This window comes from Dipodomys merriami, unplaced genomic scaffold, assembly GCF_024711535.1.
Source record: "Dipodomys merriami isolate MVZ:Mamm:240054 unplaced genomic scaffold, mDipMer1.0.p SCAF_51, whole genome shotgun sequence".
Taxonomy (NCBI): domain Eukaryota; kingdom Metazoa; phylum Chordata; class Mammalia; order Rodentia; family Heteromyidae; genus Dipodomys; species Dipodomys merriami.
Window position 1 is genome coordinate 8,342,111 of NW_027206080.1, and position 24,374 is coordinate 8,366,484.

Sequence of the window (24,374 nt, forward strand, 5' to 3'; positions counted from 1 at the left end):
TTTCCTAAGACACCAGTGAATCTTTGTTCCTACTAGGAATTTAGAAGAGGAACACTATAGTGTTTTACCTGGGTTTGGGGTGACAACTGATATTCTTCCCCCGCATTGCCTGTTGAGTTCCTTCACTCTTAATAAACATCTCAATAAAGATTCCCTTCAAAACTGATGGCTACTTTTGTTTTCCTATTGCTTTGTATTACAAGGAACGCCTGTGGATCAGCCTCCTATACCATTCCATGGAGGTATAACCATTACTCCTCCCCCATCCCTTAGGATTTAAGACCTCAGAATCCACACAAGAGCTTAGTTTTTTAGGGATCATTTCAGTAGGATACTGGAAATGACAGCAAAAAACTCCTGGCTCTACTTCTTGGTTCCTATACTCATATATTCTACCCAGTATATAAAGAAAGGTCTTTGATTTAAGGTGCATGCTGCCTCCTGGAAAAGGTACTTCATTCTTAAAACAAATTGCCTTGAGCTGGCCTGTCGGCCAGATAGACCTTCAATAGGTCTATCTATGCCATTTCTCTCTCATACTGGCAGCTGCTGGTTGTAAAAGCATGTGACAGAACCAGTAGAGTTCATGGTCACCTGCCTATTCCAACAATTCTTGTGCTGAAAAGTGGTTTTCTCGCTCTGATGTGATGGCATATAGACTCCATGAAAGTGGACTTAACACTAGAGAGCCCTCAGCTTGTGGCCAAAGCAAGAAATATAAATGGATACCTAGAATGCATATCCATTTATGTTAGAATTAACTGGAAAATGCCCAATAAAGTGAGTTTTTGAGGGACAGTGCTATATTGGGTTGTATATTCCAGCACTCTCTGTTGCTGGAATATGAAACATCTGGCAGTAGTACCAGCTGAAAAAGCTCTGGTAGTTGAGCAGCTGTGATAATGGGCCCTTACATAGCCTCTGTCCCTTCCACTGTGGCTATTCTATTCACATGCTGTTATGGCAACCTTAATGTTCCTGATGACAGAGGCTGCATGCCATCAGTCTTATCTTTCTGCATCTTTAGTATTCCCCTCTTGTAATACAAAGATATTCACACTTTCCAGGTGCCATTGGCTCACACCTGTAATCCTACCTACTCAGGAGGCTGAGATCTGAGGATCACAGTTTGAAGCCAGGCCACTGTCCACTCTGTTTTCAAGGCCACCATTGAATGTAGATGTAGTTCAGTGGCCATATCTTTTTCAGTGGATACCCATATTTAGAGTTAGCCCATCAAGAGCCAGGCGTAAGCTTTGTGCAGCTTGATCTCTCCCCTTGGTCTGGTTTAGAATAGTCCCAGCCGTTCCAGGTTAATCTGGTTCTGTGACCTATCCAATAATATGATACAGTGGGTTCTGATAGGATTCAGTTCATGGTGGGTTGCTCTGGCCATGTGGTCACTTGGTGTTTAGGACAAGGTATTCTGCCTCTATTAGGTACCCATGGTGTAACAGAGCTGGTGTTCAAGGTTGTAGACTTCTCTACTGCAGAGAATATAGTCTTGTTTCAGAATCTTCAGAATTTGTCTCTATTGTGATTTTCTCCCTGCACTGGGGTTGGTTAAGTATTCTTCATGGCATCTTTCCTATTGCTGATATGTCAGATGCTGGAATGTCTGTAGGCTCAGTATCTAAGTAGCATGACCACTTGCACCACAGCCTAGACTTGTTACAAAGACATAGACCCTTCTTTTCTTGGTCTGGTCTCAAAGCTACTGACCTTCAAACAACATTCAGATTCAAGTAGTGTTTCCAGGTGTAGAATATGGTGTTTCTGGAACTCTAATGTCTCTGTGAGGTTCTGAATTTCCTTTTTTTTGTGCTGAGAGTACCGGATGCCAATATTTGCCACCTTTGGATATAAGGTCCTGGCATGCCCCCAACCCTGGCACCCATAAGAACTGTACTATGATATGAGGGGATGTGGCTGGTCCCTGGAAGAAGACCCGGCCTTGAGGAGGAAAACTTCCCTCTGTTAAGCAATTATCAAAGAGTATTGACAGTTGAAGGCGTTCTTGGAAGCTAGAGTAAGCTCTTCTCTCCTGATGTGAGATTTAGATAGTCCAGTAAATTGGCTCTTGATTCCCCTTGCTTAGTGTAGCTCTCTCCTCCTTGGAAATCTCCTTGGAAATCACCTCTCTATTGACACCCCAAGTGGTATGATGGAACTCTAGGCTATTATTTTTAAGAATGCATTGCATTCCCTATTGATGTTCTTTGGCAATTAGAATCCTGGAAGATGGAGGAGCACCAAAAAGGTGGTGCAGCTCAGTTACCTGTATGAGCCCCAACCCAGCCCTAGAGTAGATCTTACTCAGCCCAGTGCCCTATTACCTTCACAGATTGTATCCTTGAGGGCCACAGATGAGCCAAGAGAGGAGCCCTTGGCCAAGGCCTAATATAGATTTTATGCTATGTGCCAGCCAGTTACACTTGCACAGTGACACCATCTTCCTTTCATCTGTGCTCAGAGCCCTTCTGAAAACCAGCCCTCTCAGTCCCCCAAATCCTCAGTGCTTCCATTCTCATTTCCTCTTGGATCCTATGGCTGCCCACCAGTTCATTCCCCAATTGGTCACCCAGTTGGTCACCAATTAAGATCTAGCTCTTATTTTCTGCTTGTTGTTTTGGGCTGATCTTCTATTACTACATTAAATGTTTTTACTATTACTAATCATGGGTCTATGTGATTATCCTTTAAAGAGTTTATGTGTCTCACACTTGTGAATACAGATTAGGTAGCCTATTATGAACACAAGCCCAAACCAACCTCCATATTTTTTTATTTACTTATTTGTTTGGTCATTTTTGTGGTGCTCGAGATGGAACCTAAGACCTTGTTCATACTAGTTAAGTGTTCTATCACTGAACTACATCCCTAATCACAATCTTATGTTTCAGTTGAAAATAAAAAGAGAGAGATAAAAAGATGAATTTACCAGCCTAAACTCAAACTGTAGATTTATGGCAGGCGTGTTTTGTTATGGTTTTTTTTTATCTTCTCCATTTCTTGCCTACCTCTTTAATATCAAGAAAATAGTAATAAATTCACAGACACATCCAGAGAGCCTCTGAATTCATAAATTCATTATTGAATTCAGAAATTTAATCAATGGTCTCCAAATGAAGATAATAAAGGTTTAATACTGTTGTTTTTAAAACTCATAATGGTCTAATCATTTTTTATGGCTTTGTCACATGGCAAAGGTATTATATGTGACTGGGGATTTATGATTTAGGCTTTATGATTTATTTAAAAGGAATACTTACTTATGTGTCATTAAATACGTTTATTTTGAAATGCCTACTCACACAAATTTTTGCTTTTTCATACCCTTCAAATACATAAACAGAGCAGGACAAAATGAATGAATAAAAACTTAAGAACCTAAAAATATGGCTTGGTAAAATGAAACCAAATCAAAGTCAACAGACAAAAGCTCGGGGCCAAAGTTTGAACCTGTTGCCAGATCTGTACTGCACACTCACAAGTCTCTCTGTAACTGAAACACTTCATGATTTGTCTCTCTTACTAAGGTCTACCAAGAGATAATAAGTTTTATGCTATAGTTTGGATCTTAAAGATCCCCTAAAGCCTATGTTTAAAGGCCCTATTAGAAGATGGTGGAACTTTTATGAGGTGGGGCCTAGAGCAAGGTCTTTTGGTCATTGGTGGGGGGAGCATGTCCTCAAAGGGACTATGGGACCCCAGTCTTTCCCTCTTCCTCTCATTTAATTCCTGGCCATGAGGTGAATAGCTTTGCTTCACCACACACTTCCACTATGAAGTGTTCTTTCCACAGTCCTAAAAGTAATGTCTTCTGATCATAGACTGCAATCTCCAACACCAAGAGTAAAAAAGAAAATCCTTTCTCCCCTATAAATCAATGACCTCAATAACTTCATTACAGCAATCAGAAACTGAATAACACACCCTATAAGTGGTTTCATACGCAGAACTAGGTGGGGATTCACAAGGAAAAGAAGGGTGAATTCTTTTGCGTTTAGAAAACTGACTTAGATGAGGGGGTATGAAGACAGCTTAGACACTCCAATTCCCTTTAGGTGTTCTTTGGTGTTTTTTTTTTTGTTGTTTTTTGTTTTTTTTTGTAAACAGTCAAAATTACTCGGACTTAGCCTAACCTCCACCTCCCATCTCAGACAGCAGATGTTGAGACAAAAGCTTGAGTGCAAATATTTACTGGGAAGTGTGATCCAGCAAGCAGGATGAATAGAAAAAAAAGATGAAGCACAGAAGGATGGAAAACCAATATGAGAATGAGTTATGAAGTTGGCCATAGCTCCTGGCGAATGGCTCCTGGCTCCTTTCAGACTGCCTGAGCTATTGTATGAATTGTTTCAGGACTGTCTGTCTGGGAGGAGTGAGAAAAACATTTATCCATGAGTATTTATTCTCTATCAGTCAAACGTCTGTCCCTGAACTTACCCTCACACTTCTAGGATGAACAACACACTGAGTCCATAGGGTTCAAAGAAGTTCCAGCGGGGATTCTGGAGTTTCCAGCAAGGGTGTGAGGCATGGATACCAGGCACGGTCCTAATGGGCTGCACCTATAGAAGGCTACCGAGAGTCTGTATCAGAGATTGGACTAAGTGATAAGGATGCCCAAAGTCACCCAGGTGGTACCCAAGAGGTGCCCGATGCATGATCAGGTGGAAAATTGTTTGTTGCTGTAAAAGCATCTTATTTTTTTAGAATCTTCAGATAATAGTAAATGGTTGATCTCTGAATACCAATGCCCTATAAGGGTTAAATGATATCAGAATTACTTGTGCCAAGTGTTGTCCTGGACATTCAATCTACACATGAAGACTGCTGACATTTTAAAGTGTGTTATTTGCTTCTTTTGACAAAGTATGATTGGAGATTATGTCTGAAAATGGATTTAGTCTCAGTATCTACTCTAGCAAACTCTGCCCAAGTTGAAGCCTTATGCACAAAATAAAGAAATGAAACTTCTATGCCATGGGTAAGAAATAATTTCCATACTCATTTCCAACTGTTTTCTTTCATGTAGAGTAGTTTACATGAAGCAATATGAATTTTTTACACTGCGCTCTAACAGGAAGCTTCTGAAAATTTTCTTTCCTGTAAGTCTACTATTACTTCTTTTATAAATTATATGTTTTCTTTTCTTTAAGTAGTTGTACCACTATATATTCTTTTATAGTTAAAATAAGCTGTGGCAAATGAGGTTTTCCTTCTAATACACTCTTTCATTGAAAGCAGGTCTCTATTGTTTAAAATAATATGGCCTTCTGGATCATAAACCTGTTACTGAGGAGACACCCTGGCTACTAAACCAGTCTTGGGAAAATGATTGAAAAGAGACATTCTCTCTCTCTCTCTCTCTCTCTCTCTCTCTCTCTCTCTCTCTCTCTCTCTCTCTCTCTCTCTCCCTCTCCCTCTCCCTCTCTCTCTCTCTCTCTCTCTCTCTCTTTCTCTCTGTCTGTCTGTCTTTCTCTCTTTAAATCTTGATATATAGCTGCTGCACTCCCAACCTACATTGAGAGGAAGAGTTCCAAAATGCTGTTAAAGAATTGGAATCCTGTTAGCTGGAAAAACCATGAATATGAAAGATACAGAATACCTCTTTGGAACTCAAAAGCAGCAAGCAGAGGAAAACTAATCCTCTGGCCATAGTCCTCTGCAATGCCTCTCTATGACTGTCAGACTTAATTAGATAAATTAACCTATTAAAGGCTGGGTATTTAATTTTAATTAATTAACCAATTATTGGCATTTAAATAACATTTATAATTATCATGTGAATTCTAATTAGATACAAGAATTTGAAAAAATGCTTACACTGTAAGTTTGATCCTATTATTCCTCCCCCCTCCATTTGCTATGCTGGGATTGAACCCAGAGTTACATCCATGCTAGACAAGCACTCTACCACTGTGCTACATCCCTACCCCAAGATTCAATCATCTCTATGCACAAAGTCCCTAAATTCCAGAGAAGCTAAGGAGCTCCTTCAAAATATTTAAGCTAAGAAGTGGTAGAGTTAGATTCAAACTCAGACAACATCAAAATGTCGGGCCTTTTCCAAGCCTTCTCTTTCTTCCCTTTCAGTTAATTCCAGTCTGGTTATGTTACTAAATGGGAAATTCCAGAAGTAAACAGTCCATAAGTTTTGAACAATATTTATTAAGTATAGCATTACAATTGTTCTAGTCTATTATGAGTTACTAATAATTTTTACTGAATCTTGAATATTATCATAGGTATTGGGCATAGGAAAAGACTTAGCACATATAGGGTTTGGTACTGTCAGATTTTTAAGCATCCACGGTGGGGGGAAGGGGGCTTGAAATGGATTCCCTATGGAGAAAAGGGGGGCTACTGTTGTCAACAATGCCTCCTCAACCTATACCCTCTACTCATTCTTATTGTTAAAAAAAATAGTGTCCCACTGTGTAACAGAAACTGAGGAGGAGAGAGCCAACTTTCTGGCCAATAGGTTTTACTGAACTCTTTCCTACAAGTTCCATCCAGAATCCGGGAGGAATTGAGAGAATTGGGGAGGCAACATGACTATTTAGCCTATACATATCCCCAGCTACTTGAACACAAAACTATGTTTAGACATTATGGAGTGATTTGAGTGCATTTGGGGCTCTGTGAAAGCTGCAGCTAAGAATCTGTTTGCCAGGGTGTCCCTTTCTCACAAGCAGTAAAGTCATGTTCATTCTGCAGAAGACACATCACAAAATAAAAAATTCTAAACCACTTTCTTCCAAGTAGTTCCTGCTGATACCTGGAGTGGAGCAGTCACAGTCTGGCCTCATACTGCAAATGTAAAATGTATGGCTGGGTTTCTATTAACTGCAGAAAAATCTGATTATCCATCAGTTCAACAAATACTAAAGAACTTGGTGGGCAAGGCCCCACGCTGGGTGTGATGAGTCCATCCTAGAACACGGGAGGATTTCCCCCTCAAGATGGTTTGCAATGGAATGAGGACAATGAGCTTGTCTCAACTGTATGTATGTGTGATGAGAAATGCATAACAGAAGTCCAAAAGAGCTAATGATGGTTAACTAGCAGAGGCATTTCTTCCAAGGCCTGGAAATGGACAGGAGGACAATGGTGGGTATAGGTGGTAGGTGGAAACAGATTGCATGCAGCAGAGACCTGTGTGCACAAAGGGCCCTTCTGGAAAGTTTCTCCCCACCCTTCCAAACTCCACTTAGCCATCTCTCCCTCCTGAGCAGCTAGGTTCAGACTAGTCCACTGTCAACCATGGCACTCTTGTATCACCACCAGTTTTTTTTTTTTTTTGGTCAAGTCGTGGGCCTGAACTCTGGGCCTGGACGCTGTCCCTCAGCTCTTCAGCTCAAGGCTACAAGGCTAGAGCTCTACCACTTGAGCCACAGCGCCACTTCCGGCTTTTTTCTTTTTGCTTATGTGGTGCTGAGGAATCAAACTCAGGGCCTCAGGCATGCAAGGCAAGCGCTCTACCACTGAGCCACCTTCCCAGCCCTCACCACCAGTTTTAATGAGCTGTTGATGTCTGCACAGCACAGCTGATTGTGACAGTGGAAAATTTCCCTTCTTCACACTCCTAGTCCGTTGCCTGATGTCTGGCATCTACAGGACACTCAATTTAAAATGTTTATAATGGGAAGAAAGGAGCCAAGCATAGTGATGCATACCTGTACTTACAGCTACAAGGGAGGCAAGAGGTAAGAAGATGACAGTTTGGAGCCAGTTCAGGCAGAAGCGCAAGACTATCTGATAAAGCAAAACTAAAAAGGGGCTAGAGATGTGATTCAAGTGGTGGAGCATTAGCCTAGCTGGCATGAGGCCCTGAGTTCAAATCCTAATACCACCAAACATTTTTAAAAACAAAGAAAAGGTATGAAAAAAAAAGAAGGGAGTGGGGGAAGAAAAGCAAGAAAAAAGTAGCTAGTACTTCACTGTTGGCACAGTTTCATTCTTTCTGGTGGTGTGATTTTGTGAGCATAGAAAAAAAAAGAAAAAGAATTGTTTTGTTCAGTGGCCACAATCCACCCCACTCCAACCTAACAATTTGTGTTAGGTGTTGGAGACACAAGAACGGCTATGGTTAAGAAGCAAGAACATTTTAGGGGTGGAAACTTTACAGAAGCGTAATTCTTTTCACACTTCTGCCAAAATATGGACCAGGATGGATTGATTCCCCTCCCCTCCCATTTTGTCCTCACTCCCCTTCCCTCCTGCCTTCCTCTCTCCTTCCCTCCTTTCCTCCCTTTAGTTCTCACTGCTAGGGATGGAACCTAGGGCCCTTGCACATGGTAAGCAAGAGCTGTGCCATGGAGCCAGGCCTCCAGTCTTGGGTTTTGATGCTGTGAACTGTTCAGGCAGTTTTGCCTTTGCCCACCACCTGGACCAGGCCAAGGATGCACAGGAGACAGGGCAGAGGCAGAGCCTTGAGCCCCTCCACTGCCATCTGCCCATTTCACTGGTTTTTCTCAGCCAGGATGGGAGGGTTCCCATTCCCTCTGTTCCTGCGCAGAGGGCCCTGCGTGGTGCTCTGCATCCATACCCCAGGCTCTAGGGGGCTGGCGCGCCCACCCTGTCCATCTGCCCCCTCCCATCCCCTGCAGACTTCACCGGGTCACGTGTGAGATCCCCCCACAACCCCCCCCCCTGCAGACTCAGCTGCTCCCCGCGGGCCACGGCTGCTCAGCCACCCCCCCCCCCTCCCCAGGAGCGTTCAGCAAGGGGGCTCTGGTGAAATTGGAGCCAGTGTTCTAAATTAAGGGGAGCAGATGTCCCTGTTTTGCTCCGGAGGCCCGGGCGGCCTGCTGTTCAGAGAGCAATCGGGGAGGAGGCGCTGACCTTCGGGGCTGCTGTCAATCTCCGCGTGCAGATGGCCGGCCCGGAGCCGCGGCCGCTCCTCTGCGTAGGGAATGGGGCCGTGCGCGCAGGGGTGGAGGCGGAGGGAGGGAGAGAAAGGCCGGCCCCGGGGCACAATGGAGCCCCCCGCGGCGGCCCCTCGGAGGACAAAGCCGCCCTCGGGGACCCGCGGTGGGCCGCGCCTGGCCGGTGCCCGCGCTCCAGCTGCCTCTTCAGAACAAGGCCGTGCAAATGTGCCCACTTGATTCTAAATCCTCTTAGGCGCTCTCCGTGTGAACAGGGACAGGGGTGGCCTTCTAATCCTTCACAATCGAGGGGTGGGGGCCGGCCGGAGAGGCCTGGGAACCCCGGTACTGGGGGGAAGTATCTGCACCACGCATGCAAATGCAATCACTTGGAGATGCACTCGGCCAAGGCGCCGGCGAAGCTGCAGCCAGAGAAGGAAAGCGAGGCGCTGAGCGCCGTAAACACCCCGATCTGGCTTTTCAGGGGCACCGGGACTCCTGAAATGTTTTGAAAGGTGTTTCCCTGGGCAAGAGACTTCCCATTAAAATGTTCGCGAAAAAGCCAGCTGAGCTGCGCAGCCCTTAGTCACCCAGGTATTTGTGCTGTTTTTCCTATTTCCTTTCTGTCTTGGCCTCTGTGGTCAGTGGTATAAAATTCCTGGGAACTCCCACCTAAATACCAGCTTCCTGTTTATGCACTCAGCGGCTTTAATGTTTAGCTGTTAAAAGCCAGTGATCGAGGCTATGAAACAATCAGCAGAGGTCTGTAGGTAAATAGGGAGGGGAGGGGGAAGCAGTAGTAGTAGTAATAGTAGAAAAAAATTTTAAAAAACCGTAGGCAGGTCAGAGGTCGGCTTCATTTTTAATCACTTCTGTCAAAATCACAAGGGAGGGAAAAGGTAAAAAATTAAAAATGTAACATAATGCCTAAGATCTTGGTTCAGTTTCATTTGACCCAAGTGTCTGCTGGAACCCATAAAATACAATACAGCAAAGTATGAGAGTTTTCATTTCCAGCAGTTAAACCTCCTCCCCACCCCCCCCCCTTAAATGTGCCATGACATTCTTTTGTTATAGGAGCTTAAAGTTCATGCATGTGCACAACCTGTATACTCCTGTGTGTGCCTTTCAGCTCTTCATGGCTAATTTTCTTAAAGTTCCTGCCTCAAAACATTGCATTTTTTAGCCAGGCATTGGTGACTCATGCCTGTCCTCTTAGCTACTCAGGAGGCTGAGGTCTGAGGATGATAGTTCAAAGCCTGCCTGGGCAGGAAAGTCTGTGAGACTTTTATTTCCAATTAACCACCAAAAAGCTGGAAGCACAGGTGTGGCTCAAATGGTAAGGTGCCACCTTTGAGCAATAAAGATAAGGGATAGCTCCCAGCCTGGAGGTCAAGCCCCAATACCAACACAACAAAAACAAAATGTTTCTTTTTATTATTATTAATGAGTTGCAGACTCTCTGACCTGCTCCCCCCCCCCTTAAAACAATCCTAGAGGTCATCTGTGCAGTTCCAGGGGAGTGGACAGCTATTCTCTAGTAGGATGCCTCTAGAGATAGGACCCTTCCTATCTGCCTTTGAAGATAGTATCATTCTATGACCATCTTGTTTTTTAATGAAAGTGTTCTATATATAATACTGGAATCTGTCTCCACTTACGGAGTCATGCAGAATAAATCTAATTTCTCTTCCATATGACACTACCCTTCAAGTATGTGGAGACAGTTTCATGTCTCCACAGTGTCTTCTAGTTGAAACATCTGCACATCCTTTAGCAGTTTCTCTCCTGGGTCTGAATCTCCCACACCATCCCTTGAGTTAGCTAGAGATGCTCCAGGTAACATAACAGAAATCCCTTGAAACTAAAGATAGTGATTTAATTCATGCTAGAATCTAGCTTTCCAGGCAGCACAGAAGGAAGATCGTTTAAAACCAGAAGGATAGAATCAGTCAGATTATGTTCAAATTATTCAGACAGAATGAAATTTTGGTTTTCTGGATTAATCCTTTTCTACTCTGAGTCAGGAATCAAAGACCTAGTTATGAATGCAAATAAAGAAGGAGAAAGCCCTACTGTGTGCTAGCTTTTCATGTTCTTGAATCTTATCTTCACCAATAAATAAATAAACATACAAACAAAAAAAAACCTCTGTTTAAGTACTTGTTACTATTTCCCTTTAGAAACTCAGAAGTCAAACAGTGCACTCAAGGTCACGCCCCTAATAGAGCCAAAGTCTCTAGTCTGTTTCATGCTCAATAATGTATTATAGAAAGCTTCTGCTTCAGAGTCTCAGGGCTAAAAACAGGTCCTGAATTTGCTTTTCAGTATATTCTACAGCATTCAACTTTTATTCAAAACTAGGTTGTATACATCATGTTTATATAGGTACAAGGACTTTTGAAATACAAGTTGAGAACTTTAAGGTGGAAAAAAAAAAAAAAAAGAGTTCTTTTTGGAAGTAAATGAAACAGAAATTCTCAGTTAAATCCCCAAACTATCCTAAACATGATTCTATTCCAATGGCATTACTTAACAGCAAAGTGTTCTAATACTTCTGAAGTTCCTGCCTGGGCTAAGGGTAGGGCAGGCCCTTGATGCTGTTTCAATGTTTCCATGTATTCCAGCCATATCACAAGCAATGCTACCGCCCATGCCAGGGCCTGCACACGCTCTAAGTTTTTCCAGTGTTGCTAAACCTGCCAGAACAAAAGCAAAACCACAAAAAAGGAAGAAGATTTAGATCTTTTTGATCATCCTGCTGCTGTTTTACAGTTTTAGGAGGGTTGGACATCAAACATGTACAACTGTCATCTAGCATTCTTCTTCTCAAAGTGAAGGAGCATTGGCATATACCCTTGTTAAATTATTTTCTACCCCCAAATGCTGGAAAAGCTTTCTCTCCAGAGAACACTCCACAAAGATACACGAAATTCAACTGAGTGGATTCTGAGAACACTATTATACCGTCATGAGCTGATATTGCACCAGGTAGACTCTACCATGTTGCTTAGACTTCTAGTTTTGTTTTGTTTTTAAACAAAGGAGGAGGCTACAATGCTTGATAAGAAATGTACTCATTATCTTGCCCATGTAATTGTAACCCCTCTGTACAGTATTTTCACAATAAAAAAATAAAATAAAAAAAATGTGTTTGCAGTGACAAACAGTACCTGAGAGTTTTGTTTGGTGGGGGTGGGGGGTAAGAGGAAGGGAGTTGCTGGTTCTGAGGCTTGAACTCTGGGCTTAGACTCTGTCCCTGAGCTCCTTTTATTCAAAGCTAGCGCCTTCCCACCAGAACCACAGTGACACATCCCGCTTTTTCTGTGATTAATTGGAGTCTCACAGACTTTCCTGTCCAAGCTGACTTTGAACTGTCTCAGATTTCAGTCTCCTGAATAGCTAGCATTACAGGCATGAGCCTGTTTTCTGCATAAAATTTACCCCAAGCTAATGCTTTATTGCCTACTCTTCTCTAGACCATCACTTATGAACAAGAAATCTCATCTGTCTTGTTTGTGACCGAGCACATAGTAGGTCTTCAGGAAAGTGGTTTTAATGAGTGCATGAATCTCTGGTGCATCTCTACTTTGCTCCTGTACTCTTACCTCCTTAAGTTAAATCTTTGGTATAGAAAATTCATTGAGACAGAAAACAGAACACAGTTGGCCAGGGTGAAGAAGAGGGAGGAGTGAAGGGAGTGGGTGTGAACAAGGACAGAAGTTGACTTGGGGAAGATACAGAAAGTTCTGGAGATGGACGGTGATGATGGCTATTCAACAATGTAAATCTTCTTGATACCATTAGACTGTAGCCTTAGAAATGACAAATGTGGGGCTGGGAAGGTGGCTCAGTGGTAGAGCGCTTGCCTTGCATGCTCAAGGCCCTGGGTTCGATTCCTCAGCACCACATAAGCAAAAAGAAAAAAGCCGGAAGTGGCGCTGTGGCTCAAGTGGTAGAGCACTAGCCTTGAGCTGAAGAGCTGAGGGACAGCGCCCAGGCCCAGAGTTCAGGCCCCACGACTGGACCAAAAGAAAAAAAAAAAGAAATGACAAATGTGTTAACAGTTCCATGTCATGACTGGAGTTCCAGTGTCACAATCAGAGTACTTATAATAGTCCTATGTCTTACACATGGAAGGTTGAAATTGTGCTAACTTCAAAAAAACCCATACTTTACTGAGACATCATTGTATATATATATGTATATATATATATATGTTAATTATTTTTAAAGTAGCTTTTAAGTGAGAATAAAAAGATTTTTATCTATATCTGTAAAAGTGGTTCAAATGGTCACTTTTATAGTAAAATAATGTGATAAAAAGTAGAGGAATGAATTCCTCGAACTGGAATTCTTAGGCTAAGAGTAAGTATATACATATTAACTTTTGTTACATGTTCCTAAACCTCCGTGGAGAAGAATTTTATATCTCAATTTATATCCCAAATAGAAGAGTATAAGAATATCCATGTTCTATTCTTTTTGCCTTTTTATGAGCGTGTATGGTACGGGGGTTTGAACTCATGGCCTTGTGCTTGCTAGACAAACATTTTATCACTTCAGCTCTTTTCACTTGACTTTATTTTACAGGTAGTTTATCCTGCTTTTTAACAGGGATCCTTGGACTATAATCCTCTACTTCTACCACCCTCCTAATTGGGATTACTAGCATGTACTACCATGCCAGACTTGCTTTGTTTTGTTTTTCATGGTACTAGGATTTGAACTCAGGGCTTTGCATTTGCTTGATTGGCTGGCCCCTCACCCCTGAGCCAGGCATCCAGCCCAGATTCGGTTTTTGCTGTTTGTTTGTTGTTGTTGTTGTTGTTGTTGTTGTTTGGGGTTGTTTTGGAGACAGGGTTTCATGAACTATTTTTTCCAGGCCAGCTTGTAGTTGTGATCCTTTGAATTCCAGCTTCCTAAGTAGCTAGGATTACAAGTATGAACCCATTGGCACTGGACATAGCTTGGTTTTTAAGATGAGTTCTCACACTAACTTTTGTCTGGCTTGGCCTCAAACAGTAATCCTCTCATCTGTGCCTCAAGAAAGACAATTTATCAATATGATCGACATGAGATTTTTCTCAATTCTACTTATTCTTTGCATTTGATACCCACACAATTACTGTGATTATTGCCTTCTTCGCATACTATATTAACAAAGTTGAACATCTTTTCATGTGGTATTTCTTCTGTAAACAGCCTATATTTATCCATTCTCAATTTCATTGGGCTGTTTACTTCTTACTGACTAGTAAGAGTATGGTAAAGAGGTTAACTCTTCATCCATCCTATCACTTGGAACTAATATTTTAGAGGAAAGTAGAAGAGGAGAGAGGTCAGAACCACAAGGCCAGCAGGAAGCTCTATGAAGGACGGGCAGTCTGCAAACTGCTTTACTACAAACAGCTGCTTCCAGATCATCTTGCAATAGCCACATTCACTGAGTGTGGGTGCCACATATTGGGAATCAGAGGAAGGTAAAACAGCCATGATTCTTAATCCCCAAAACTTATAATCCAGTAGAAGGGAATGACAAATACCATAAAACAAATGTGTAAGATGACCCACCCTGGTAAGTGTCATCTACAACAGACCAAGACCAAAGCCTTGACCATGGCAAATAGAGTCTTTCTGAACCCTTAGCTCAACTTCCATCGTGAACTTGATTTTCTTCCCATGAATATGTGCAACAGTTTCCACCAGGTCTTCCTACATTTGCCAGTTTTCTAGTGACAAAAGAAAAAATAATCATTAGCCAGTGAATTCTAGAAACTGGAAAAATAAAGCATCATGCTCCTCGTCATAGTCTCTTCTTCTTTTGCCCTTTGACACCTTTTACTTGATTGCTTTTAGACTTGGATTAATTTTGTCTGGCCAGCAGCCCATGCTAATTTGCATGGCTATTCTATATACAGGTCAGAGCCAGGAAGACAGCAAGCCAGCCTGAATTCACAAACCAATTCCCATCCATCACATGTCCCATAGCTCAATATACTCACTGTAGGAGAAAGGAGGATAATGAAAAATCCTCTCATGACCTGAAATCCTGACTTATTGGGATTGCCCTGTGGTCAGGCTATGGGTAAACCACTCCATCATCCTTATGTTCTTTTTGTCAAACACTTGCAGGATCCCATTTTGGGGTTTGGACATGTAATTATGGGGCCTATTGTTTTCAAAGCCAGAATTAAGCCTTGGATTGTATAATTGTGAGTTAGTTGGAGAGCCTTCTTTCATTTCAAATACTCACCTATGATGTTAATACAAATCCTCGGTTTTTCTCTTTTTTCCCCTCTGGTGTGAGGATCGAACCCAGGGCTTTGTACTTGCCACCGGGCTACATTCCAGCCCAATAAAAATCTTTGTTTTTTTTCAGTAATCTCAAATATTGATGAGCCACAGTAATTGACAAAGTATTTAGGTGTTGTTTTCCATGAGTGCTTAAGAGGTTTGTTTATGTTTAGATCTAAAATCCATTATGGGAAAATATGATTTTTCCCTGTAGTTATTGACATAGTCCATAATTCTTTCAGTCTTGAACATTCGTTTGTTCATTAATTGATCAATCAACTCAATCAATGAACCCTTAATTTAGCTTGTTGGTATATAAGGATTGGTGCTCCGTGTGAAATAGAAAGCATATTCTCTAACCTCCAAATAGTATCACCTAAATAGTGCCCACCTTGGAATGGGGTATATCAGGGTAGCTGTATATGATTCAGCTGTGCAATGTTCTGAAATTTCATTTGTCTGGGTATAGTAGTGTGCCCTTACCATCCCAACTACTGTGGAAGTGGAGATAGGAGAATCATTAACCCAGGGCTGGCCCATGCAAAAGTATAAGACCTTATCTGCCAAACAAGCTAAAAAGTGAAACAGCTCAAGACATGGCTCAAGTGCAAGAGTGCTCAACCTAGCAAACTGAAGCCTGTGTTTAATCCCAAGTGCACAAAAAGTAATAAATAAATACAAATAAAAGTCTACATGCCTGCTTATCTGGCAGAGTAAGGTTTTAGCATGTAGACCTTCAAAGAATAAAAGAAACCTTTTTGATTAGATTCTTGGGTAATAAAGACCCACTGTCTAGTGACTTTCCTAGAATTCAATTTTCTGCCTCTCTTTATCCAAGCCTGGGCCAAGAGTAATATTGGACTCATGACTCAGAATGACCTGCTCATTTCACATTTTCTCTCCTTTTTTCTTTCTTTCTCTCTTTCACCCTTCCTTCCTTCCTTCCTTCTTCCCTCCCTCCCTCCCTTCCTTCCTCTCTCCCTCCCTCCCTTCCTTCCTCCCTTCCTTCCTTTCTTTCATTCAAGCTTCATTCTCCCTTCCATTTATTTTTTTCACACCTGTGCTGGGTCTTGAATTCAGGACCTCATACTTTCCCCTCAGTGTTTTTGCTCATAACACTCTAGAGTCACACCTCCAATGCCAGTCTATTGCTGGTCAGTTAGAACTGGAGTCCCTCAGACTCTTCTACCCAGATTGACTTCCAGCTTTGATTCTCAGATCTCAGCTTCTTGAGTAGGTAAGATTACAAATGTTAGCCTCTGACACCCAGCCAACCTGCTCATTTCTAAGGGGCAGTTCCTAAGCCTACCTACCCTTGATGCCTACTCCACATCCACTCTGAATAGGTTCATCTTTACTGCCTTTCATTCTGGGATAGCTTGAGTCCCTGCTTCAAGATTAATTTACCTGGTTACCCAGCTTCTAACCTTAATTCATTCCTTTAGTGTGACCTCTAAACCCTCCTTCCTGGTTTTGACTCTGCAGTTACACTTCAAGTCTGTGTGATTCTACTAAGGAAGAAGACCCAGGACATTCAGTTGTTAGAGGGTGAACCCCTGAACATCTGGATGGCGCTCACTTCTTTCCTGAGGACTGGGGTATGTGGAATTGAGAAAACAATATAAAAAAAGTAGCCTATAGGGAAGTGTCTAATTCAAAGGGGGAAAATGCTAGGAAACTTTTCTCTACTCGTAAATGCTAGACAGAATGGGAGAACTCAGCACAGTGTCCTAGAGAAAAGAATCTTCCCTGTTGTTAAAAGTTTCAGTTGGAGAGTGAGAGATGGGGAAAGTCCTTTTTTAATCATGTGCCAACATATGTGGAACGGGCACAACAGGGCATTTTTAAATGGCCTGACCAGAAAAAGAGCAACCTCAGAAGGGACCCAGCTGTCTCTGCCACTCCCTTTCCAGCTTGTGCTCCATTTAACCAGCAACTTCCACTGTCTTCCTCCTCCAGCTCCCAGTATAGATTTGTACCACTCAGCCCTGGCCTAGAGTGACTATGATGAAACGTCATCAAGCTGTGCAGATATCTATAGACATCTCTGAAACACCATTTTTGAGCAGCTGACAATGGTTTGCGACATGCAAAAACTCATTGTCAGTTTGTGAATTCTGGTTCTTCTTTTTAAACAGTAGAGAATGTGATGGCTCATTATTTCAGATCTGATATTCTTCCCGAATATGATTGATACAGATGACAGACAAGTTAGAGAAAATATTTCCAACATTTGAATTACATTTTAATTTCACATAGATAGCACTTGGCCCAAGCACTCAGGTTTAGGTACCATAAGTCTCTTTGGTTGATAAGCAGAGTCAACTTATAGGGTCTTATGGAAACTAAGAAGCTTTAGAATAAGAAATCAGCTGAGTATTGGTGGCTCATGTCCATAATCTTAATTACTCAGGAGGCTGACATCTGGAGGGTTGTGATTTAAAGCCGGCCTGGGAATGAAAGTCTCAAGATTCCATCTCCAATTAATTCTCTCTCCAATTATCACTCAAGCAGTTGAGTGCCATCCACAAACAAGCAAGCAAAGCAAGCTCAAGACCCTGAGTTCAAAACCTGGTACCAGCAATTTAAAAAAAAGGAAAATAAAAATAAGGAAGCAAATACAACTCAGAACATGAATTCGCTAGTTTTATTCCTTTCTATTTGTGGTGACTTAGTACTCTTTGACCTTGACTGATGGCATTTTGTTGTATGTTCCCTTTTTTTGTTGCTGTTTATTCAGTTTCTACTGAACCCTTATTATGTGAAATTATTTGCCATGTTCCCAAACTGGCCCCAACTAGGCCTCCATACCTGTCCCTCTCATGTTCCACACACCTGCCTCACACACAACACTCCCTGACACACCTGCAGTAGAGAAATAATTAAGGCACAATCCCTGCCCCTCAGAGCATCCCAGGCAGATGACAGTGGAAGCCATATGAAAATGAGCTCAAGGAGGTGAAGCCTACAGTCGCAGAAGCAACAAGTACAAGACCCTGGACTCCAGGCAGCCAGGTGGCCTCCTGGTGGGAGGACAGATGGAGCGACAGTTCTCTGCCCTGGATTAGTGTTCTGATTGGCCGATGTGGGTTCTGGTTACGGAGTGTGACATTCCAGCCACATTACCTACATTCCCAGGTCACATGTCCTCAGCGACCATCCATGGCTGACTGCTAAGGGAGAAGGGAGAATGCAGACCTATCTATGTTTTTTCAGGGTAGATAGGGAGCTGTTGGAGTTTGTTTATTTCTCTTCCTTTTGACATTAAAGCTAACCACATTTAACGGCTGCCCAGATCCTTGCTCAGGTGTGCAGCAGACCTAGCAGCAGATCAGTCTCATCTCATCCCTGGCTTGGACTAGCCTCTCTGGAGACGTTTGTCTGAGTCCTTGGAGAGTTCTGAAGCACCGAGTCTAAAAATAGGTAAGCCAAGAAGCACAAACTCAGGGATAAATGCTCCTACCAGGACCCAAGGAAGGCCAGCTGTATCAAGTTCAGGCTTCTTCCCGGCCAAGCCACAGGGTCGTGAGAGACTTCCCAGCTTGGCTTCTTGAGCTGGGAAAGGAAAGAAGGAAGTAGAGAGGCAGGATGTGGTAGACGGGCCTTGTGCTGCCTGGAGGGCCAGCGTCAGAGCAAAAATCCTAAGGACTTGGTGAATTGTGCTAACTAGTTCAATACCCATGCACAAGTGCACACACACACACACACACACACACACACACACACACACACACACACACACACACACACGCACGCACACCAAGACAGACAAAAACCCAGACAGAGACACACACAGAGGTACTCAGAGAGAAACGGAAAAGACAGACACAGAGACACACAGAGAGATAAAGACACAGAGACACATAGACAGAAAAAGAGACAGGCAGACAGAAACACACAGAGACACACAGGAAACAAGGAGACAGAAACACACAGAGAGACAGAGACAGAGACACATAGAGAGACAGAGACAGAGAGACACAGAGAAGAGAGAGCTTCCAAACTCTTTGCTTTAATCTGCTTCCTGGTCTAAGGTTAATTCTTATAGTGACCAGCCACTCTGGACTTAAGAGTTTCCAGGATTTTCTGAATATGTTCAACTACCCACGAGGCTGCAAGAAACACCATATTTACTTGGACAAAGCAACACGAGCTCCAGGTTTGTGCTCATGATCAGACAAAACCCAGAGCAACAACTTATCAGTGATGATCTGCAAGTAATTCTGTCGTCCAGGGTGTGTGACTATTACCCTGGTCCATTTTCTAACCCTTCTCTACCAATATCTCTCTCTTTTTCCTTTCCAATAGCTTGACCAGTCTCCTGAAATTTAGAAACGTTTTATTTCAAAGACTAAGGAATTGGAATTCCGATAGGTTTCAGTAATGATTCGTTGATCCAAAGACAAGAAACAAGACTTCTTCTTTGTTTCTGACCTTGTCCCAGGAAAAAAGTTTAAAAACATAATTAAAGCCAACACCAGGAAGATGTGACAATAGTCACCTCAGAATCCCCAGGGGACAGCTTTCATTAACAGTATGAATGAACTGTTTTCTTAGGTTGTAAAATATAAGAAGCTTTGAATACATTCTGGTGAGTCACTGAGAGGGACAACTCATATTTTGAGTCTGGCAAAGATTACCAAAGATACTTACTAGGGCTTCATCAACATGTGGCTATTCATACATTGTGGAATACTGAAATGTTCTTCCATTTGAAACCCTCATGCAACTCGAATAGGTTGTTCTTATATCTCCTGATCCATGAAAAGTCTGCATTTAAATTAAATTTTCCTTTGACATCTGAAAATAGGATTAATAAGAAAGAATAAGAGAATGGCCAAGCCAGGCACCAGTGTGGCTCACACCTGTAATCCTAGCTACTCAAGAGGCTAAGATCTGAGGATTGAAGTTCAAAGCCAGCCTGAGCAGGAAAGTCCGTGAAACTCTGATCTCCAATAAACTACCAGAAAACCAGAAGTGGCGCTGTAGCTCAAGTGGTGGAGTGCTAGCCTTGAGCTGAAATGCTGAGGGACAGCGCCCAGGCCCAGAGTTCAAGCCCCATGACAGACAAAAACAAAAAAATAAGATAAGAGATGGAATTGTTTCCCCAGTGACACTGGATATCAGCGCAAGAATAACCAGTCAAGTGGAATGCTAACCTGGGCAGTTTCTCCCTCACACTAACATAGGAAGCCCAGATCTAGGATGGCAGATGGTTAAATTAGCTTGAAGTCAACTGCTCAGAATCATATGCTGCTCTTTTACTCATAAGCAATATGACTTTGGGAAAATTGCTTAAAGTCTTTTTTTTTATTGTAAAGGTGATGTACAAAGGGGTTACACTTTCGTAAGTAGGGTAATGAGTATGTTTCTTTTCAAACAGTGTTACCTCCTTACTCACTTTTCTCAGGCTTTCATACCCTCACAACTTCCCCCCCCCAAGTTGTAAAGTTCATTTCTAACACGGTGTCTTGTGAGTATCACTGTTACATTGGTTCACCCATTGTCTTTGGTTTCACCATTTTTGTGATTCCCCTTCCCATCCCCAAGTCAGATAAACTTATATACAATACAAAGGGTATCATTTTTTTTTAAAAAAGTGGTAATAGAGGATAAATCAAAGGGGAGGATGAAAGAAAAAACAAATAACTGCTTATAGTACACTAAGGGAAAAAAAGTTCTTGTTTCCATCTCTTGTAGTTCATTTTGATTAGCATCATTTTATATGGTCATATGTACATAGCTATTGGGCTATTGTGAACCTCTGCTAGGACTATCCTAGATGTATACTAATTATTACAGAGGGAAACCAGATATCCTATGTTTATTTGGGCCTGGCTTGCATCACTTAATATGATTTTTTCCCGTCTTTTCATTTCCTTATGAATGGGGTAATGTCATTTTTTTCTGATGGAAACGTAGAATTCCACTGTGTATATATGCCATATTTTCTTGATCCATTCATCCACTGTGGGGCATCTGGGTTGATTCCATGTCTTGGCAATAGTAAATAATGCTGCAAAAGTTTATTCTCTAAAATAGAGGGTGCTGAATTTTCTGTACCACGTATTTGAATGGATTTAATGAAGGCACTGGGATTTATACCTGATGTAGAATAAGTGCTCAATAAATGCTACTGCTCATCATATTGTTCTTCCCACTTACAACCAATAGATCGGAAAATATTGTGTGTTAATGAAATGCTTATATTCATTTGGAAAGATGGATCCAGTATTGAGATAATTTGTGAACTGTGACTTCTTTTCTCTCTCTTTTTTTTGGCAGTACTGAGTATTGAACTCAGGGCTTTACACTTGCCAGGCAATGCTTTACCAGAGTAGCTGAGATTAGAGGTGTAAGCCATCATGTCCGGACTAAACTGTGACATCTTGTGATGCCTATTTTGTAGGGAAAGGCAGAGAATATGGCCCATCTATCAAACGAGTTGATTGCCTTTTGGGAGTATAGAATCACATTTGTAGGAGACTTTTATATTCATAGTCACTATCATAGCTTCCCAAATAAAGAAAAAAAGAAAAAAAAAAACCCGACTTCCATAAGTAGCTAACTCACTGCTTGAATCAAGCTATTACTCGATCCCTTCCCTTTCTAGTTCTATATCAGATACTTTTTACAGTTATTCAATTTGACTCTAAAGACTGGAAGTGTTATTGAATAAATTTGCTTATGGTGATGGATGGGTATTTTGACAACCCAAAGGTTTGCTTCAGAAGTGTTTTTATCACTCCAGAGCAACAGTCACTAGCACAGGTCACCAGTGGGTGAGGTGCATGCTCCTCTCAAGTTTCAGAGAGATTAGGTGGCCTGTTTTAAACTGCCCAGCAAGCCTGTGGCAAGCAAACTTGGATGCCATGAGGCTACACCCCTTTACATAGAGGTAAAATGAAGGCGCCGGACATCTTCTGCCCAGATGTTTTTAATTAGAAACAGGAGTTGTCAGAACCTTTGAATCTGCTGAGAAAAAAAAATGAAACTTTACTAGTTCAGTTAAAAAGATTGCTGTCACTAAAAGTCTGTGTGATTGAGCTTCTGAAGGGCCAACTGAGGGGTAAACATTTGTGACGTGGTTGTGGTTGTGGTTAGTGTTAGAGAATGAGTCCCTCCCAGAGAGGAATCACTAGGGAACCCCAAAACAGCTGTGAGAAGAGCCAGGGGGAGGCTCTGGTTGTGCCACAGATGTCTCTGAAGCTCCTAGGATGGCCACTGTCTTTTTGTGCCATCCTGCGTGGGAGGAAATTGAACCACATTGTTGGTTTTTTTCTCCCCCCCCAATCCAGATGTAAAGTACCAAAAACTTGAGTCTAAATGTCTTTAGTAATGTGAAAACATTCTAGGGCCTCAGAAATGCTTACTCACCAAAGATCATTTTCCTGACTTGTAATTTGGTCAGTTATCACCGGTTTGAGGAAGGTTCCGGGTGGTCCAGTGTCCTCCGGGAACTGCATAGGTTCTATGGTTTCAGTTGCCAAAGTTTTCTGCTTGCCTAGGAGTTCAAGGAAACTGGACTTGTGGAGAACGTGGGTGCCAGCAAGTAATTCAGCTGTGGAAAACAGTTGGAGGCTGGGAAAGGGAAAACCTTGTTAGGATCCCTCTCTTATCTGAAAATGAGAAGTTTGCCTGAGTTGGAATGGGTACAGGTGGGTGCTCTCAAATGTTGATCCCTAGCACACATGTATGAAAAAGTTAAAGCATTTTTATAGTGATTTATACGCTTTGTATAAACACCAGTATATTTTCTACCTCTTTCAGGTGCCAATACTATTAAACCTCATGAAAGTTCTTCCCTATGGGTGCATGCAAGTCCCTTATTACTTGGGAATAACAAGTCTAACATGTCTCTCATTGCAAAGGTAGAAAGACCACATATGCATTGCAACTGAGCAGGATAGAGGTCATTTGGCAATGAGAAATGGAGAGTCATGAGATTCAGTCTTCAGTCTCTGTTATGGAAGCCTGTGTGGTGTGGTGTCACATGACAAATTCCACCTCATAGCCTCATAGTGCCTGTGGGAAGATCAGGCAACACCAGGTCAAGAGCTCTGTATCCAATTAGAATAGGTATTTTATCAAATGCCAGCCTAAGAGTTGGTTTTCTTCTTTGCTTTCAGAATGTTTTAATTTATATATACATATACACACATATGTATGTGTGTGATTTTATATATATATATATATATATATATATATATATATATATATATATATATATATATATATATATACAGAAACACAGACATGCAATTAAACTTGGCATCTAGACTCATTAGAAGAGATAAAGTCTGGGAATCTGTTCACAGACAAAAGCTGTCACATATAGATCACAATGGAGCACTCCCAGAGAAATGATCCTCTGGAATCCAGATCACTTGGAACATATCCATACTATGTTTTAACTTCTGAGCAGCTGAAAGAATTCCTTCTAAGTTTTTCAGCTGTGACCTCAACTTGTCCCTTCTCATCTGTGCAGCCAGGCCACTCTCGAAGTGCAGTTCGGTTCTACTGGCTGAAGATCTTAGGAGCAAGTGTTGGACTCAGACCTATCACTCAGTCCCGCCTCCTTGCCCGTTAGGATGGAAGAATTCTATGCCAAGATCTTATCTTTGCTGATCTTGGCACATTCTGACATCCTGCATGCCTGGGCCCCAGATGCTCCCCAGCTGTGGCCAGCTGAATGGATGTCACCAGGGAAAACCTCTCACCCCAGCAGGTCATTTCCTTTCTCAGGCTACAGCCCCCAGGCTGGGTCAACCCGGACCAGGGGAAAGTAGGCCAATGGAGGACTGGCTGAAAAAGGAAATCAGGCAGAGTTTATTTAGAGGTGTCTGTGAACTACAGTGAGATGGATCATTTGTCTCTGTTGAGGAAGACTTCAGAATGATCTTCATGTTCTTTTCTGAAAGACACACTGTAATTCAAACTACATAATACACCCAAAGTAGCCCTGATGAACGAGCTTTCTGCATACAAGTCTCATTTTTAAGATTAGTGTGTTTCTGTTTTTATATCACCAAATATTGCTGGTTTTGTGTGCCCAGGGTGTGGAGATAGCTTGGGGTGCCATCTGTGTGAAGAGAAATTCTTCATATACCCTCCTCTGCCAATTTGCTTCTGAAATCCTGAAGCAAGAGAGGAAGTCTTTAATTCTACCATCTGATATAAGGACGCTATGCCAATACACTA